At 38.5% G+C, this 18,284-nt stretch overlaps 1 long non-coding RNA gene and 1 pseudogene across 1 annotated transcript in view; one reads left to right on the top strand and one right to left on the bottom strand.

Annotated features, from left to right (window-relative positions):
- LOC134487188 (uncharacterized) overlaps positions 1-18,284 on the bottom strand; it is a 732,234-nt gene that overhangs the window by 409,134 nt on the left and 304,816 nt on the right. The window lies entirely within an intron of this gene.
- LOC134488589 (cytochrome b-like) overlaps positions 7,688-18,284 on the top strand; it is a 55,300-nt pseudogene continuing 44,703 nt past the window's right edge.

Genomic DNA, 18,284 nt, shown 5'->3' on the forward strand with positions numbered 1-18,284 from the left:
AATTCTGGTACTGTGACAACATGTACCTCCTGGTTAAATTGATTACTATGACATACTTTAGCAAAGGGTCTGATTTTTCAGACATTATTTATATTGGGCTAATTCTAGCAGTGATTTCTTTATAATTAGCCAAAAGTTGAAATGACCGACATAAAAAAAAAGCTCTTCCCACTTCTTGTTGAACCAATTTCTTTCTTCACCACTACCATGAAATTCCAGCATAGAACTCCACATATAGAATCCACCACTTGTATTTCAGTCTCTTTGTCCAGCTTCATATTCTTGGCTACTGCCACAGCTGTTTCAATTTGTGTTGCAATTAGAGACAAACCTTATTTTTAAAAGGGTTATACTAACCTCAAGTGTTCTCAAATGCAAAGCATAGGTACTGTATGTTCTCCATTGATTGATCTCTAATAATTTCATCTACCACTATTCCAAAATTACATGGTCCCATCACATCTCTCAGGGCAGCCATAATGTAGTATAGATTCTTCTCTTTCATTCCTTCTGGCAGAATTTACAGTGACTACTTACCACATTCACCCTGTGGCACAAAATAAGTCTTTAAGGCTGCTAATGCAGTCTCATGTTTATCATTGGTGAGAGGCAAGGTATAAAATAGACACTGTCCTTCCTTTCCTAAGCAATGAAGGAATATTGTACACTTTCTTGCTTCTGAAATCTTGTCATTACCTGTCACTAAATAGTTCCTGAACATCCAAATCCAAACAGAAAAGGCAACTGAGGACTCACTTGGGCTCTGAAGAAAAGCAGCTGGTGACATTAAAAGACAAGCCATCCTTCACTATTGCTGATATTTTGCATCAGCAAAACAGTAATAAAAGATTTATAAACTCCTTGTTAGGAGCAGATTCCTTGTCACATTCCAACCCCACCCTCCTTCCTGCTGCCTTACTCTTCCAAACACCTTAAAAGCATAGTATAGAATTAAAATCATAACAGACCATCTCTATGACATGCCAGGTGTCTCTTCCTTCCCCTCTATGGTAGCCCACTGTTTAGATGATTTTTAATAACATTTTTTTCTTATATCCTTGCAGATGGACATCTTCTTCTTCTCTTTCCTTCTACCTTTTGCAGCATTAAAGCCTTCCCCAGAGAACTGGGTCTTCATGTAATGTGTCTGAAGTAGGATAATTTGAGCCTGGTCATTTGTACCTTGAGTGAGAATTCTGGGTTGATTTGTTCAATAGGTTGCTTTTATTTGGTAACCTTGTTGTTATATTTATAATATAAAATAAATTTAATATTAAATTTGTACATACCTCTTCTCATTTATAAAGAGGAAGAGGTACGCAAACATTTCAAACAATAAATATATGATTTAAACAAACACTTAGACCACTTTTGATTTTCTGAATTGTTTTATCAACTGATGATATTAAGGAGCATTTTTTAAATAAAGTGGGACAAGGTTAAGCAGTAAAACAATAAAAAATGTAATGTATAGAAACTGGGAATTCAAGCTAAGTTGCGCTTTGAATTCAATTCTCAAAAGTTCCTTTGGGGCCAATGGGGTGTGAAAGATTGGCGGGAGACTGGAAAAATAATGGGAGCGTTTTTATACATAAACAACCAAGATATAGGAGAGAGATTTGTTAGTAGCTTATAACAAACAGCATAAACAGCAGCTCAGTCCAGGCTGCAAAAAGTCCAGGAACAAAAGATTCAAAATGTTCAAAGGGACAACTCACTAATAAAAGCCTGGAGATTTCTATCACAGTGTCCAAGAATCTGTACTTTGCCCATACCTCTTATGCTTGAATTCCTCAGATGAAGTCTCTGTGATTCTTGCCCCTAGGTTCTGTTCTACAGCATGGGTTTTGACACCTAACTATGACTCCTTAAAGCACCCATGTCTTTTCTTGAGATCACACAGCTGCTCTCTGCAACTGCTGCAGAATCTGAGAAAAGACATGGTTGCATGAAAAAGTGAGTGACAGGTGCACCATTTGCACACTACTGCATTTAAAAAATACTTAGATTCAAAGCATTGTGCCAAGGACTAGAAGTAGATGACAAAATTATTTCCCAAATCCATCAGAAATAAGCACAATGAGAGACCAACCTACCGTTCAGGGTCAACTACTTTTAAACTAGTGAGCCAATCTGCTATTAATCATAAGGACAGGATAATTAAGTAATAGAAACATATAACTGCATTGACTCTAGCAAATTCTGCCCCCTTAAAGTGGTTTTATAATGAGGAGGGGAAAAATGAATTGAAATATCCCTCCATTCCTCCATTCCAATTTTCATTGGTTCATATTTTATTAAAACTAGACTGTTATGTACTCAACTATTCAAAAATAAAGCATTTTACCAGAATTAATTTCAGCATGTATGATTCAGTGCAGCTTCTCCTCCCTTCCCTTAGTGGTCTGAAGGGCTCCTGAAGATGAGCAAAATATGCCTGCCACAAAGGAGGGAGTGCAAATGTATCCTAACTGCAATTATTCAGTGCTGAGCTAGCAAAAGTTTTACAAATATCAGAGTAATATTTGGATTCTGACACATTTGCAATTCATAACTGTGTATTAGATATAAAAAGCTGTTTATTCAGCATTGGCATAGAAAATAGGAGGATTTATTTTGTACAAGGGCAATTTCCAAAGCAAACCAAGGGAAAAACCTGGTAGCATTTTTCATCTGAACTTGACAAATCATCTGTACAATATTAGAGTTTTCAAGAAGAGCATCAATTTAATTTAAAATTACTCTAGCATAAAGATGGCCAAAACCCCAGTGCATTTTGCATACTGTAGATTTTGTGGCACACTATCTTTTTCAGAGATAGTTATACCTGTTGTTCAGTTACGCAGCAAACCACCCCACTACCTCTTCATTACACCTTTAGACATTTATATAAATATGTTTAGATGTGGGAGCAGCATTAGATCCTTTCTCTATCTTGCAAAGCTTCAGAGAATTGTGTGGAAGAGTACATGGAAGAAAAACCATACATACGTAATATGGCTGTGTAAACCTTCAATTCAGAGACTGACTGAATTGTCAAGAGGAATCAGATACCTCTGAATAAGTTTGATGATCCAGAGTGAAGAAACTCTGCAATCAGCTTGACTTTCTGAACTGAATCAACTCGATTCAATCCAACTCAGAGCATGAAGCCAAATCAGCTTATTTTTCTGAGCCCAACCACTGATGCTCTGAATTAGATCAGAATAGATTTGTAACCAGTAATCTGCATTTACTGTGTGAGTATGTTCTGAGTTCAAGAGCTGATTCTCCCAGAATTTATTTGAGTAGAATCTCTTTTATCTTTGACAGAAAACTTAAAACAACAGGAAGTGCTCCACTCTCCCCACATCTCTTCTTCGTAGGGTATCTAACAACAACAACAACAACAACAACAAAACAGCCCATCTCTATTTGGGAACTTTGTACAGCCTTCACATCTATTAATGAACAACGTAACATGAATACATAGGAACTTTAAACAACACTAAGCAAGAGACTTCAATGGGAATGGTTCAGAGTTAGCAGTCCTTTCCTCACACAATTGACTGAAAAGCCTCCTTAGCAGATCTGTCTATTTCTAAAACCCAATACATCCTATACTAAACGAATTCTCTCCACTTTCCTCGGCCAATATTTAAGACTTAATTGTATTTGCATAAAGTCTTACGTAGCAGTCCTTCTCTTACATTTTTCCGGATTCCCTCCTTAGGGGTTCCAAATTGCTCCTCTTAGCTTCTCCTCCCCTTGACTTGACAGGCTTTGATTCAGCCTCAGAAAAATCCACCAGACATTTCCCTTATAAGTGAAGCTTCTCAGGCTCCACACTGGCCAAGCCACCAAGGGTAGCTCCATCATTCTTTGTCCAAAGCCTCTCCGTTATCTCTTGCTCACTAGTAGGCTTTCTGACAATAGGTTTGGGACACCTTACGGGTTCCAAACATCCTCTCTTTTTCTTCCCTGTTTTTCTTCCCCAAAGTTGAGGTCTCATTCCCCCCTCCCACTAAATGACTTTGAGGGACTAGGGCGGCTGAACAGATAATTCAGAGCCAGCAGGTCTAGGGAAAGCTGCCTATCTCTTCCCCAAACCTATATCCCTATGTGCTTACCATCTCTGAGCATCCCATTTCCTGCATCCTGCCATTTAACTCTTTAGTTAAACAACTTTAACCTTTCCTGCCTTGCATTAATTTCCCTGCAACCACTGGATGGAACATGCACGTGTGCAGACATACACACATGCACACAGACACATTCTGTCAAATCCTGAGAAGTGCAGGGCCCTCGATGACTGCAGTTCTGCTCTTCTCTTTTGCAAACTTTTGGAGACATTTCTGTAGTGCTTGTAATGAAGAATGCGATCCAGTACAAAGAGCCCACACAAGCCAATACAGTCATGTGAATGGCTCTAACTCCCTCATATCATAGAGTTGGAAAGGGCTCTTTAGGCCATCAGGTCCAACCTCCTGTTGGTGGAGGAATCCAATTTAAAGCATCCCTCTGCTTGTGTTCATAGAGGGAAGCAAAAGGGCTAACCACCTCTCTTGGTAATTGGCTCTATTGTCAAAAATCCCTTTGCCATTAGGAAACTTTTTAGGTTAATATTCACCCAGAATCTGTCTACCTGCAATTTAGTACCATTATTCTGTATTTACATTCTGGTATGACAGAGAACAGGTCTTATTTATTTACAGCATTTCTATAAACTGGATTCTATTTTATTTCGCTAAAAGCATTTCTGGCAGTTTGCAAAAAAACTGAACATAAAATCAATAAGAAACCATAAAAAACATACCCACTTCTCTCAAACTTGGCATCCAGTAAGCGACTTCCATAGCTCCTTATTCATTAAAAGCTCTGCAGTCTTGACCTTCATGTATCTGTAAAATACAATCCCCTCTTCAGACTTTTTACAGCTAAACATATCCTCAGTCTTTCCAATTAAGATTTAGTTTCAAGTCCCCTAATAATTCTTGTAGCCTTTCTTTGCACTGATTTCCAGTTTGACTGAACCCTTCTTAAAGGGCTGGATACAGAACTCAAGACAAATGGAAAATATACTGGAATGATTACTTTCTGTGATTTGGAAACTGCTTCTAACTTAGACAGCCTAAAATTGCATTATTTTATTTTATTTTATTTATGCCACACATTCAAGTTCAGCATGGGATAAACTACAGTTCCAAGACCCTTTTCTTAAGTAATACTGTCAAGCCAGATAGCCTCCATCCAGTATCTATGCATTTGATTTAATTTTCACTCCCCTTCAATAACCTTACAAGGTTCTGAATATTAGCTCTTTAAATGTTCAAAATCATTTGCAAATTTGATAAACATTTTCTACATTTCTCCATTGAAATCATTAATGAAAATAGTGAAGAGTTCCAGGACCAGGGCTAAACTTTATAACCCCAAGCTAGATACCTCCCTTCATTTGGATAGTAAACGGCTGATGGGCACTTTGAGGCCAGTTGTGAGCCACCTAATAGATAGGCCAACTAGTATATAGTCAACTAGTTTGCTAATCAGAATGTCATGAGCTACTTTGTTGGAAGTTTTGGGCCCCTGACTGTTGAGGAACAATTGTGGCACAACTTAATGTTAAAGCACATGCTTTCTTTGCAAAAGATCCCAGGTTCGCTCTTCTGGATTTCCAGGTGTGACTAAGAAAGAACCCTTTCTGAACCACCAGTGGGCCAATGCCACTCAGCACTAGCTACAGCTAGGCTTTTGAAGTTCTCCATCAAATTCTTGAACAGAGAAATTGGGTAGAGAATTTCCCTGCCTTTCTTCAGGGAAAGGAAAAATGAAGGGAACAAGAAAACACTGTCCCTATTCTCCTTCTTTATTTTTGCTTGGGTTAGAAACATTGGCAAAGATGATCCAACAAGAAAAATAACATTTTAGGAATTAAATTAGTAAACCAAGAACATAAACTGAAATTATACACTGACCATATTGTCCTTACAGTTACTTATCCAAAGGGCTTTTTAGAATCCATAAAGGAATATATACAGCAATAAGGTTCAGGTTCAGAATCAAGATATTGCTTTAACAAGAATAAGACTCAAATGCTGACATGGAACTGATCTGAAGAAGAAAAAAAACAAATGCAACAAATATTAATATTTAATATTACTGTTAAAAAGATTAAATATCTGGGATTTTACTTGACAAAAAACTCAATAAATATCTATTTGAAAATAACTATTCACCAGTTGGGAAAAATATAACAGTAGATACCCTAAGGTGGAAGAAACTAAAATTGTCCTGACTAGGACAAGCGGCAGCTGTAAAAACAAATAGTCTGCTAAGGCTTAACTTTATGTTTAAAATGATTCCAATAAAAAACTGAGGTTAGGGTGTTATATGGCTGGCAGAGACAAATAACTACCTTTATGTGGTTCATTAAAATAACAAGGATTAAATTTAAGATATTAAAGTTTTGAAAAATTAGGCAGTTTGGCAGTACCAAACTACAAACTATATTATCAAGCCAGTTCTATAAATTGGATAACAGACTGCATTACCTCACCTTATGGCTGCGTTCTCTCTGTTGAGGGAAAAGGATCCCCAAATGGCTTATATTTAACTTTAACTTTAATATTAAGCTTATCAATATTCATAAACTTCATAAATATAAATATATTTTATAAATATTTATAAATATAAATATTAACTTTAATATTAACTTTAGCTTAATATAAAGATAAATAGACAATTTGTAAGAAATCACTCAATAATAAGCAGCATTATTAAAAGTATGGGATAAACAGAGAAAAAGAATTAGCCCAGGTTTATTACTTCTAGTTTCATTGTTAAACATATATTTTCTAGAAGATGAAAATGCAAAAAAATTTGGTCAGTAGAGAAATAATAAATTATACAAATTGCAAGAATTAATTGTTAACAAGACAAAGATGAAATACTTTGAGATTCTCTGTTGGAATGGTCAGAATCACCTGATCGGTTCCAATCTCTTCATATAAATGGTACTGCTCTAAAGAATTACTAAAACAAGATATTTGATTTAATTACTTATAAGTTACTGATAAATAGGACACACAAACTGAACAAGTTAAAATTTGTGTGATTAAATGGTCACAGAATTTAAACAGAACATTCAATATGGAACAATGGGGATCTCAATGGAAGAAAAAAAATAAATTTACAGTGGACATAATATTTAGAGAAAACTGGTATAAGATGTTTTACCAATGGTATACAGTATCACTCCACTATGGTTTGCTAAAATACAGGTAGTCCTCGACTTATGACCACGATTGGGACCAGAACTTTGGTTTCTAAGTGATATGGCCATTAAGTGAGGCTGTCAGAGTCAAGCCTGCCTCTGATTTGGGAAGTGAAACTCTTTCAGAGTCAGAGGAGGAATTGGAAACTTACTGGGCTGAAACGGGAAGAACAAAACTCCAGGATGAGTCAGCAGTGCGGGAAGAGTCCAAGGCACTGATTGGCTAAAATTTGGGGAAGGATTCAAATCCTCCAATCAGCGTGCACCAACGACGAGCCAAAAAGCGCACAAAGGAAAAGGCAGCCTGATTGGCTACAGGAGGGTCCAAGTGCGCCAAGGATTGGAATAAAAGGCAGTCGCACGAAGAGTGAGCTGCCGGAGACAACTGATCCTCCAAGCCTCCAGTGTCCATGGAAGAGTCCTTACCTGTCACAGATGGCGTCTGTTGTCAAAGAGGAATCAGCGCCTTCGCTTCACTCTGAAGAGGACTTCAATCCTGCCTCTGCTGCCATCAAGGATCCTTTGTTCGCCGAGCCCAGCAGTCTCGGTTTTGCTTCCAGTCTTGAAACTCCACGATCTTCCAAGTGGCTTCTTCGTACTTGGAAACTCCAGTGCTGCCGTGTGCCTCCGGTTTTGGCCAATTGTACTTCGTGTGCTCAGTCCTGTCCAGGTGTTTCACACCTATCTTGTTCATGATCTTGTATCCAGTCTAGTCTGGGGCTTCCAGCTGAGTCCAGTTGTGTTTAGAGTTCCCAGCCTTGCTCCAAGTCTCCAGTCCAGAGGATCCAGCCCAATCCGGGGCTTCCAGCCAAGTCCAGTCTTGTTCCGAGTTTCCAGCCTTCCTTTGAGTCTCCAGTCCAGAGTTTCTAGTCTGGTCCAGCCTTGTTCCCAGTTCCTAGTCCTGCTTCGAGGTTCCAGTTGCTGCTTCTAGCGATCCAGAGCCAGAGCAGCTCCAGTATTGTTCCTGTTTGAGACCAGTTGTCTTCAGCTTCTTCATCATCTTGCATTCCAGTCTCATCCAGCCTCCAGTTTCCAGTTAGAATTCCTGTTTCTCTGCCTTGTTGCAACCCAGTTGGGCTTGTTGAAACCAAGTCTTCATTTATCAAGGACTTATATATTGTAAATAGTTATTAATAAAGAGTATTTTTGATATTACTCTGCCTGGTTGCATTGTCTGAACAGGAAAGAGGCATCATGTGACCATGCCCAAATGTATGACCTTTTTGCTATGGCTGCTAAGTGAATCACATGGTCATTAAGCAAATCCAGCTTCCCCCATTGATTTTGCTTGTCAGAAGCCAACTGGAAAGATTGCAAATGTTGATCATGTGACCCTGGGATGCTGCAACTGTTGTAAATACATGAAGGTGGCCAAGTGCCCAGACTTTGATCATGTGACTGCGGGGATGCTATGATGGTTGTAAGTGCGAGGACCAGTTGTAAGTCATTTTTTCAGTGCCATCGTAACTTTGAACGGTCGCTAAATGAATGGTCATAAGTCAAGAACTATCTGTAAGTACAGTAATTCATTTTCTAAAACTGTTGGAAATGGAACAGTCATGTTCCATGTTTGGTGGCAATGTTGTAAAGACCAACAATTTTGGAAAATGATTTCTAGTAGAATGAAATAATTTCTGAGTTAAATTCCCTTTCCACTTTGTCAACTTTCAATTAAATGTTACTAAAACCCATATTTCCACAAAGTATACTGTACTAGCTTTGTACATGTTAACAGCAGCTAGGATACACTACACTTCTCATTGGAAAGAACATATAATTCTTTCAATAGAAGAATGGCAAATTAAGTTATGGGTATATGCCTTGATGAATTTAACCTCATACTTGAAAAAATAAATCTGATACAGAATTTAATATAACACAAAATCATTTGTTTTGGACTACAGTTCTACCCATGGGCCTGTTCCACATCTGAAATCTGGATTTCTGTCAGCATAAAGTTTAACACTTAAGTCATGGATGATTTGTGAAATAAAGATAGGTTTCTTAGTGACTAGATAAAATTGTAATTTTTCACTTTAACTTATGTTTCATACTGTGCTAATTACTCTGGTTTATACTTGTACATTACCTTGATTTAAATAATGTTCTGTAGTTTTAGAATGACATACGGTTTTCAAATACATAGAACTAAATTAATGTCATTCTGAGAGTTTGTACTTAATTGGCTTAATCTTATGATCTTGTAAATCTCTTGTCTGTTTTGCACTTTTCTTATTTTTTCTTCTTCTTCTTTATAATAATAATGACAATGCTCTCTCAGTTGTGATCCAGCACACTGGTGCACTTACCAAATCTATAACATCCTCTTGACTGTCAATTATCTCATTTTTGCTTTCTTTGTAACAACCAAACATAAGGTTATTTATTTGTAGTTATGAAAATATGTTCCTGGTGATAAATAATATTTCTGTTCTGTTTGTTTTTATTTTGTTCTGTTTTACAACACTATTAATAATAATTTGACTTCAGATGTGAAACAGGGAGTATATTTCATATAGCTCATACAGTCCTCATGTCTTCTAGTATTAAAATGTTTTGTGCATTTTGTTTGACACATTGTAGTATAGAGTCTCCATATCTTTATATCTTGCATTGACTTGTCATTAACTTAAAGTTAAGAAACCCAGATTTATTCTCCATTCAACGTGGTTACTACCTTTGCCTGGCTGGTAACCTTGAGAATGTTAAACTTTAAAAGTCTTCTTGTTTCCTAAGCTTGCCAGCCTCACAGGGATTGACACCCGCATGCAGGGACACTACAGAATGCAGAAGTTTCCCCCAAACAGTAAAATGTGCATTGGAATCAAGCTGTGTATGTGTGTGATGCCACAAAAGCTGCATACTTGTTTGTGACGCCGCAAAAGGAGCTTGTGTTGTGACGCTGCAATGCGTGTTTTCTCATCCCCCCTCCCTTTGCCTCCCCACACATGATCATCTCCATGAGAAAGTGGCGCTCCTGTTATGTAACAGGAATTCAGACACCTCAGCTGGTGTTTTTAAATCTGGAAGCAGAACTCTGGTGAAGGTGGGGCAGGGGAAAAGAGGCCGGACCAGAAATAGGGGCTCCCGAGGAAAGCTTGGAAGCCCCAAGAAGCTAGAGCCATTCAGGAACCTTTACTCCAGGAAGACTTCTACTTCTGTAGAAATAGGTCAGCTACCTGGCCAGGAAAGTTGTCCTAGGTTTGATTAGTTTTTTGGGTGAGGCAAAGATTAATTTTCTGTACCTAAGAATGAAGATATTATTTCCATTTAGAACCTTCATGTGGTTTGTAATAATAATTTAGGGCTTCTTCTCAGTATCTTTCTGGAGATTCTGAGAGATGCGTAGCAGACCTCTGCTCTTTTGTGATCTGCCTGTGGCACTGCATATCCTTTTGGAATTCTCCTTTTAGGATTGCACAGCAATATTGTGATCTGCACAGCAATACTGTGCAATTTATCTTTACCAACCGCTTCAGCTGCTATGTGTTCCTTCAGAACAGGCCGGATAGAAGTGAAGCAAGTATCTGAACAATGTAGCCCCTCTCCTAACACAGCAGCTGGTCTTGCATTTGAGGCTCTGATTCCCTCTAGAGATCTGCTAAGCAGGATCCCTTTTGGCTACAGTACAATTTACGTGACTGCACCATCTTGCCATATCTCTGTGCAAGGCAGAGAGTGTCTTATAGTTGTATTGTCTCTTACTTTCTTATGGACTGCTTGATCCCTCCTTTTGAGTCAGGTCTCTAATCTGCCTATTTCCTTCAGTTCTTCAGAATTTGAACCTCCCTCAGCCAATCCACTGGACAATTTCTACACGGATGAAACTCTTTCCTCTCTCCCTGTCTCTGCTGAGCTGCCACCCAATCTTCTTAAATCCTTTTCCACCCCAAGCTACTTCTCTCCTATTATAGCTGCAGAGTGAGATTCCAGCTGGGGAAAGCACTGTAGGTAATAGAGCCTTGTCCTTTCTTCTTTTCCCTCTTGCTTACTGACAGACAGACAGACAGACAGACAGACAAACTTTAGTCCAGTCATTGACCACTAAAACACATAAAACAAACAGAGTTATCCCCTTAGTATACCAACAAGTAGTCTTTCTATCAGCAGAGTGGAGGGCTCCTCCCTCTGCAGATTCCCAACTCCCTTGCTTTCTTTCCTTCTTTTACCTTGCTGTACAAAACTTGGGAGTTTTACATGATTCTTGAGTTAACTCACTATTTTTTCCCCAAATCTTGGATTTGATATTTATATTTTTATTTAAGAATATTGTTTTTGTTGTATTTTAATCTGTATTTATCCAAGTTTTATTGTAAACTTCCCAGAGTCACTCTTTGAGTGAGATGGGTGGTGACAAAATTCGAAATATAAATAAATAAATATAAACCAGCTTTTCCCCATTCCATTCTGTCCACTTTCCACTATCTAATCTTTACGGCAGTGTTTCTCAACCTTGACAACTTAAAGATGTTAAAGATGTTAAAGCCAGCATGCTGGCTGGGGAAATCTGGAAGCTGAAGTCCACACATCTTAAAGTTCCCAAGGCTGAGAAACACTGCTTAGGGCCTAGTTAAACTGTAACCCTAGATACCAGAAATCACCTGACAGCCAGGGTGACCCCCCCCCCCTCCATGATTTAGATTAACACTTTAATCTTTTCCTTGCACCAACTTTACATTTCTAGCTGTCTGCAACCAGCTGGGTTGCAATGATAGATAAATACTTTATGGCTGCTCAGGCACCCTCCCAAGGACCATATGACTGTATATTACTGTTTAATGTCAACCTAAACATGCATTAATAGTTATTTCTTTAAATTTTAATAGGTAAAATTTTATTTCTCTCTCTGTTTGAAGTAATTACCCAATTAAACAAAGAGACAATTATGGGGAAAGAGGGCTCAAAACCAATAGTGGCATATCGGCAAATGAATATTTTTTATGATTAATTTGATCCTAGTAGCTATCTTCAAGCTGAGAGCTGGAATGGAAATTGGGTTCACTGGGCATTTTAGGGCAGCTAATGCTAAATCAGAAAGAATAATCTTAACATTGGGGCTGTTGGGGTAGCTGCTGATTTTGTTTGTTTCGAACAAGCCCTGCTGTTCATTTTTGGTGCCATATTAATAAAAGATATCTTGAAGTGATGATATGTAATGGCTTCTGTCAGCTATGAAAGCTGTGAGATGAAAACTTGATAGTCCAAATAAGATAGTTAGAAACTTATAATTAGGTTTAAGACTTCCTTATGTAATTTGTTTTCTAACTGTCATGCTATCATCCATCTCTTTTCATCATTCATTCTAGCAAACAACTGCTTTTGTTCTGAATTCTGGAATCATCTGGGATTTTTGGACCTTTAGGTTGTTATTGCAATATTCTATTCTGTAATGATTAAAAGTCTTTTTCCCACCTTGCTCTTTATTGGTAAGAGTAAAGAAAAATCAACTGTATTTCTCTCTGGCAATAACCGTAGGTGTAAATACATACTCTTTTCTCATCAGCCATAGTCGTAAATGCATACTATTTATTTCTGGGAGTTGAAGTCCACCCATCTTAAAGTTGCTGAGGTTGAGCAATACTGGTGTGTGCTATTTCCCTGCAGAGAAAGATGGCATCATATGTAGTGGTGGGCAGTTAGACAGTTTGTTGGCAATTGAGGTGGAAGAACTTTATTGTTACTAGGAATGGTCAAGAGGCAGTACAGGAGGAACAGCTGTCCTGGTCAATGTTCTTCTAATATGAAAATCCCAGTGTGGCCTGTTATGAAGTAGGAAGAATAGCAATACCAGGCAGATTGGAAGGGAAGAATACAGGATAAATTAGAATTTTAAAAAGAGATGCAAATTGGTAGGAGTTTCCCAGGGTTAAACAATGCAGTTAAAATCTAGTTGCAAATGTCATAGCTAAAAGAATCAGAGGGACAATAGAAAACTAGGCAGATATCAGGAAAAAGGTAAGCTGCTTGCTTAGACAGAATGGAATCAAGGTGGAGGATATCTTTTTCCCAAGGAGTCAAAAGTTAGGAGAGATCTAAGTCATGAGCTGTGAGTGTGAAAGGGGAGAGATGCATGTGAGAAGGGGGCAGAGTTGTGAAGCAGGCGACTGTGGTCTCTTGAGTAGGGGAGACAAGAAAAGGAAGAATGGTAGCCAGAAGAGATAAGAAACCAAACTGGGAAATCTTTTCTGTCTCTGAAGCAGGAGGAAAAGAAAGGTGATTTGCACTGTGAAAAGCCAAAAGAGAGAACAGAGAAAGAGGAAGTGAGGTCCTTCTTCCTGCAGTGATTGTTCAATACGGGTTCTCTTCTCTGTAGTTAACTGGGAGGAGGAAACCTGGGTGCAAGATTTTGGTTAGCAACAGTAAGCCAGGGGATGAAGCAGATGTCCCATCTGTGGAGGAAGAAAAGGGCCAAGCTGATTGGGACCAGAGAAAGGTAGAAAACAGTGGCCAAAGCCAGCAAAATGAAACGTGGGGGGCTGCAGGGACTGAAGACAAACGTGAAGAGTTTGGAGGTGAGCGGCTATACTGTACCTTTAAAATTCCCAGGGCCTTGAAGACTGCTCAGCTTGCACCAGGCATTTCAAGGCAGCTCTGGAGAGAATTCCCAGCACAACTTTCCATGTAGGACAAAGGAAGACATTCCACGGAGTACAACAGTGGAGGGATATTTAAATTTATTCTTATATCTTTGTATAACAGTATATTTTGCTGTTTCTTATTGATATAGTGAAACTGTTATTGTTCACCACCAAGCAACATATTTTGATCAGCTTTCTGAGGAGGGGGGAAGGAAAATAATCAGTTAGTGCCCCCCTGGACCAGATTCCGTGCCAGACTTTGTATGAAGAAACTTGAGAAAAATCATTTAGGGCTTCAGAGAAACCAGCGTCTTGGTTTAAAGTAGTGTCTATTATAAATGCAAGAATAATGTAACCAATTAGCTTACATGTCACCAAGGGCTACCAGTCAGACAGGGACCACCCATTTGTATGGTGATAAAGGGAATTTTACAACATATATAAAGCATGCACCATCTTTCCAATGTCAGTTTACTCTTGGTTATAAGCACAGTATTCCAGTCTAATGCATCATCCAGCTTTCTTGTTTTAAAAATGATTCCCCCTCCTCCCCAGCATGGGGGAGTGGTATTTAAAACTCCACTGGCAATATTTCAGCTCATTAATGCAATTATTTATTTTAAATGAGGGTCCTGAAGAGGGAATTCTGGGGATTAAGGTGCTGCTCTCTTACAGGTAATGCTCTGATCTGAATTGGGTTAACGTATGCTTATGTTACAATCAGCTACTGAAAAGACAGCTATATGATACATATTTCACATATTGCAGTTTGCCTTTGAATACCCCCCATCTCCACTGTAACATTTCAAGGGTATGTTTTTACATGATAATTCCCCCTCCATCCACTTGATCAGTCGAAAATAGTGGTGGATATAATGCTGTGGTATGTCTGAAACATGCTACACTATATTTTATTACATGCTGTTCCTTCTATGGTGCAGAATTCATATTTCCCCAAAAGGAATCTGGTATTTGATTGGAATTTATTATTGATGGGAGAAAACCAAGGAAAATTCCAAGAAGGCAAAAAATATTTCTATAACAGAAATGTTCTCCCACTGTGCTACCTATGGTTTCATTTTAAGGATCATGGTAATGATGATCTGGTAATTTTTTTAAAAATCTTCCTAATTTTGAAGATCCCAAACCATTGCATGATGAGGCTAAACATTGTTTGAAATGTGAACCTACCTTGGAAAGAGTTAATCAGTTGATCAGTCACTTTCACCACCTACCAGCCTTCTCTTGTCAACATCTCTCCTGTGCTTTTACAGTGGAAAGTGTTTTTTAGCAACCAGAAGAACTGACAGTAGGAGGAGGGCATAGAACCAATGGCTAATGAAAGCAATACTGTAGATGCCTTGTCTGTAAGATGTTCAGTGCTCACGTGGTCTTGAAGTTCATGTGGAATCTGTACATCTACTCCTATAAAGTATCCTTAATGCTTTCAGTCCATCAACATGCTTCTGCAGTCCTGTCATGGATACATTTGATGTCTAGAATTAAATCTACTTTTTCCGTGACGGCATCTATTTTGTGGGTCAAAGTACCCACTAAGTTGAAGTAACTCTGCTTTTCATTACAGGAGGTTCAAACACATTTGTTTAACTGGGCTTTTTAGCTGTTTTAATTTTAGCTGTTTTGGTTTTAATAGTAGTATCTTTATTATGGTCACTGGCCAGCATTAACTATGTTAATAGTTTTAATATTTTACGGTTTTAATAATATGTTAAGATTTGTTTTAAACTGTATTTTTGCTTGAATTGTATTTCTGAGATTCCCCTGAGCTACTGAAGGAGAGGGTGGCACACACACTCTAAATTAATTAATTATGATGAGCGTAGAATCTCTGCACATTTTTGCCACAGTTCCAGCTAGTGGCTTGTGGCATTGAGATTCAAAGTGGGAAAAGGTGCTTTGCGTCCAGCAAAAACACTTTTTCTTTACCTGTTGGCTGCTCCTTAGAAATCTTCGTCGTTTCCTGAACTCATTTAGGAGCTATACTGGCTCAGAAAAATCTGATTTTAAGTTAGAGAGACATTAAAGAACATCTTTGTGGCACTGCCCTGTCGCCTCTTCGATTTAAACACATATTTTCCTGAGCCTGCGTAGCTATCATCCAGGCCATGGAAAAGGGGCAACTTCTTTGAGGAGAAAGGGTGGTCACCTCAGATCCAGAAATTCTTGCCCGCTTCAGATCTGAATGTTGCATTTCTTTAGTGTCACTCCTCTCATATCTCATATTGTATCTTCCTCTCCTCAGAAGAATAGCTGATAAATAGCTAAGGGGAGGACAGCTTAGTCTTGTATTACCAATTTAAAAAAAAGGGAAAAAAACATGAACTTTTTTAATGTTTGAAAACTATTATATATATATAAATACATGATAGATAGATTTAAGTACACTGATGGGCTTGAAAAGCAACACCACAGTTCAATTCAGTTGTTCTCTTTCCTGACCTGGGAGAAGCTCTAATCAATATATTGCCTATTTGAATTTCAGAGTGGGTTTTTCTCATGGCCAATACAGGTAGTCCTCACTTACCAACTGCCTTGTTCAGTGACTGTTCAAAGTTATGACAGCACTGAAAAGGTAGATTTACTACCAGTCCTTGAACTTGTGACTGTCACAGTGTCCCTGTGGTCACATAATTGCGATTCAGGTGCTTCACAACTGGCGAGCATTTATGACAATTGCAGCATCCCGTGGTCACATGATTGCTATTTGCAACTTTCACAGCTGGCTTCTGACAAGCAAAGTCAATGGGGGAGCTAACAGGAAGTTGTAAGTTGCGGTCACGTGATGTCAGGCTTAACAACCTGCGGCGATTCACTTAACAACCTCAGTTGAACTGACGTCATAAGTTGGGTGTGATCATGTGACATTTCACTTAATGACTGAGTCACTTAGTAACAGAGTTGCCGGTCCCAATTGCAGTTGGTAAGGGAGGACTACCTGTATGTCTATTGGTTCTTTATATACCTCACAATTACTAAGTGTAACCATGAGGCTTTTAAGTTTTAATGCAATAATATTAGATTCCTCCCTTTGAAAAGGGAGAATAGACTCCAGCCTTGGAGGAGGGAATCTAACACTGGTTTTCAGGGTCCTGTTTTGCTGGCTCTTTCTGATGTTGGAAAGTCTTCACCTTAGAAAGCCTGCAATTGGGAGGTGATGGAGTTCAGTTAGTGGCATCACAGCCCTCTTTGCTCTTAACCTGGTGTTGGGGGGGGACGTAGATAGTCTATTTGGCTTTCAAACTATTTCTTTCTCTAGGTTAGAAACATTTTTTTAAGGCAAGAAATAGATGGGAAGATAAAGCTGTCTCTCAGTCTTAGCTTCTTTCCTGCTGGGTTACAGACATCAGGTTCTTTGATAATGTCAGAGTGGTCTGATCTACATTTAGATTGCTCTATGACTTTTGGGGGGGGGGGGGCTGACATACATTTAAAGTTTCACTGCAGCAGTGTAAAACAAGGTGTGATGTTCTGTACTGTATAAATGATTAAAACTGGTACTTAACATTGATTTAATAGCATTCTAAAATTACTTAATAATTGCCTGCTATTAGTTTTTTAACAAAGAGAGTAACTTTTTTTTCTTAATTGATTCCTACTTTATTGTTCTCAGAAGTGTATTGATTTTAATAATCTTATACATTACTTCATGAACAATTGCTAATTCTAATATTAGCACAATATCCCTAGGAATTAACACACATAACTCATTACTTGCATGAGTTAAATTAGTTTTATCTGTGTAACTTTGTTCCTCAGGAAAATGCAGAACACCCTCCCCCTTCAGCATTTCTGTTATATACTATCCCCTGACACAACTCTGTCCCACCCTTGTCTCCTCCCTATGTTGCCCCATATTACCTCTGTTTAGATTTATCCTTTTTCTGGGCTGGGAGATACCTTTAAAACAAAGCAATGGGCTATAGCTATTCATTATTCACCCCTTATATTTCTAAGGAGGTCATAAGGAGCTGAGCAAACACAGCAAACAATGTCCGTGGCAACCCCAGGTGCCATTTTGGGGACCTCTGTTCTATGCTGTGTTTGTGGTCCTGATGCTGCAGGTTCTGTTTTCCTAGTTTTGAGGATCAGTAAACACATAAATGGTTCCTAACATGTTTCAGTATGAGTCCTTCATTATGGAAGGGGTTGACCCTAATCCTATGTGAATTGCATCTAATCTGCCTCATCAGGAAGCACTGAGATGTGGCTGATCTGACTCCACTTACTGCCTCCGTTTGCAAAGAGTAGATCTGTTATTGGCTCAAAGTGAAGTAAGTTAGCACTTCACTTCAAAGGGGTGCTTTGACAAAATTTCAGTGGAAGAAAAGTGCCTGTTGAAGATTCACCCAGCCCTAGTTCATGAAACTCTCTCTACACAATCATTGAACAAACAGAGGGATTCTTGGAACTCAAAGGATAGTCCTTATTTCTCT

This window comes from Candoia aspera, chromosome 1 (assembly GCF_035149785.1).
Source record: "Candoia aspera isolate rCanAsp1 chromosome 1, rCanAsp1.hap2, whole genome shotgun sequence".
Classification (NCBI taxonomy): Eukaryota; Metazoa; Chordata; class Lepidosauria; order Squamata; family Boidae; genus Candoia; species Candoia aspera.